Source organism: Hypomesus nipponensis, chromosome 21, assembly GCF_054491055.1.
Source record: "Hypomesus nipponensis isolate SF chromosome 21, ASM5449105v1, whole genome shotgun sequence".
NCBI lineage: Eukaryota > Metazoa > Chordata > Actinopteri > Osmeriformes > Osmeridae > Hypomesus > Hypomesus nipponensis.
The window spans coordinates 16,547,501-16,550,000 of NC_140381.1; positions in this window are offsets into that span (position 1 = coordinate 16,547,501).

A 2,500-nucleotide genomic window follows, 5' to 3' on the forward strand; every position below is an offset into this window, starting at 1 on the left:
GGAGGAAGACCAGAGGCATGAGAAGCCAACGCGCCAAAACCTAAGTCCAACTTGAATGGGAGTCTATGGGAGGATGACCAGAGGCATGACTTTTGAATGGGAGTCAATGGGAGGATGACCAGATGCATGAGAAGCCAACGCGCCAAAACCTAAGTCCAACTTGAATGGAAGTCTATGGGAGGATGACCAGAGGCATGACTTTTGAATGGGAGTCAATGGGAGGATGACCAGATGCATGAGAAGCCAACGCGCCAAAACCTAAGTCCAACTTGAATGGAAGTCTATGGGAGGATGACCAGAGGCATGGCTTTTGAATGGGAGTCAATGGGAGGATGACCAGAGGCATGAGAAGCCAACGCGCCAAAACCTAAGTCCAACTTGAATGGAAGTCTATGGGAGGATGACCAGAGGCATGACTTTTGAATGGGAGTCAATGGGAGGATGACCAGATGCATGAGAAGCCAACGCGCCAAAACCTAAGTCCAACTTGAATGGAAGTCTATGGGAGGATGACCAGAGGCATGGCTTTTGAATGGGAGTCAATGGGAGGATGACCAGAGGCATGAGAAGCCAACGCGCCAAAACCTAAGTCCAACTTGAATGGAAGTCTATGGGAGGATGACCAGAGGCATGACTTTTGAATGGGAGTCAATGGGAGGATGACCAGATGCATGAGAAGCCAACGCGCCAAAACCTAAGTCCAACTTGAATGGAAGTCTATGGGAGGATGACCAGAGGCATGACTTTTGAATGGGAGTCAATGGGAGGATGACCAGATGCATGAGAAGCGAACGCGCCAAAACCTAAGTCCAACTTGAATGGAAGTCTATGGGAGGATGACCAGAGGCATGGCTTTTGAATGGGAGTCAATGGGAGGATGACCAGATGCATGAGAAGCGAACGCGCCAAAACCTAAGTCCAACTTGAATGGAAGTCTATGGGAGGATGACCAGAGGCATACATTTTGAATGGGAGTCAATGGGAGGAAGACCAGATGCATGAGAAGCCAACGCGCCAAAACCTAAGTCCAACTTGAATGGAAGTCTATGGGAGGATGACCAGAGGCATGGCTTTTGAATGGGAGTCAATGGGAGGAAGACCAGATGCATACATTTTGAATGGGAGTCTATGGGAGGATGACCAGATGCATACATTTTGAATGGGAGTCTATGGGAGGATGACCAGATGCATACATTTTGAATGGGAGTCAATGGGAGGATGACCAGATGCATACATTTTGAATGGGAGTCTATGGGAGGATGACCAGAGGCACAAAATTCCACAAGGATGACCAGGGGCACAGAGTTCTTAAAGTTGCGTTTAATGGGTTTTAACACAGGGGGTGTGCTTAATAGTGGGTGCACAGGTCCCCCCGGAGGTCAGGTAGTGTGGGGGGTCCCCCCCGGAGGTGGGCTCCCCGGCCTGGGGGCGCTGTTTCCCCGGGAGTCCGCGGTGGGTGTGGGGGGTCCCTTGGGAGCCCAGACCATGAGCCCAGGGAGGCGGTGGAGTGTGTGGGTCCCCTTGGATCCCAAGGGTGGGGGTGCAGGGATCCCGTGGTGCCTTGGGCGGACGATTTTGCCCCGTGTGAGGGTGTGTTTGTCTGGTTGAATGTGGATAGTTTGTGAAATTCACAGTTGTGCGCCCGAACGTGGGATTTGGACGGGGACGGTTTTAGAATTCAAGTTGGAGCCTGGGGCAGCGGGCTGAGTGTTTTTCCTCCCGGCAAAAGGTGTCATTTTTTCGGGGGGTCGATTTGAAATTTCGTTTCGCTCGCTGCGTCTCGCACGCGCGCGCACGACCCCGGGACCTTCTCGGGCTGTCGTCCCCCGGCCCGTGGCTATCCAACGAGCCCACCCTCGAGGCCGTGAGTGCCCGCAAAGTGGCACTAGCTCTGCACGGAGACCCTTTTCCCAGCTTCCAAAAGAGTGCATTGAAGGGGGGGAGTGGTGCTTTGAAAATTGACAGTAGCTCGCCCGAACGTGGGATTTGGACGGGGACGGTTTCAGAATTCAAGTTGGACTCGTGGGAGAACGTGGCCACGCCATATACCCCCCCAAAATAGCACCCCCATTTCGACAGCTCCATTTGAAATTTTCTTTTTCCTCCCGTTTCCCCCGTGCTCAATGCATTTCAACGGGGATCATTTTGTCACTTTAGTCAGAGCGAGAGGCACGCGCTCGAGTGCCACTTTTATTCATTTTGACCATTTCCGCGACGCGGGCTCCGTTTGAAATTTTGACTCGGCTCCCGTTTCCGTCCCGTAGCTCGGATCCGGCCCGGGACGACTTTGTTATTCGAGTTGGGGCTAGGCGCACGCGGGCACGTCGTCGTGTCTCGGCCTTTTTCGCACGCACGAGCCTGTAGCTCTGTTTGAAGTTTTGTTTCGCTTCCCATGTCGCGCACGCGCGCGTGCGCAACGGGGCGCACAGTTAGTCGTCGTGTCCCCGACGTTGGCTTTCCAACGAGCCTATTTTCGTCGAAATCCGTCGAACGGCACCGG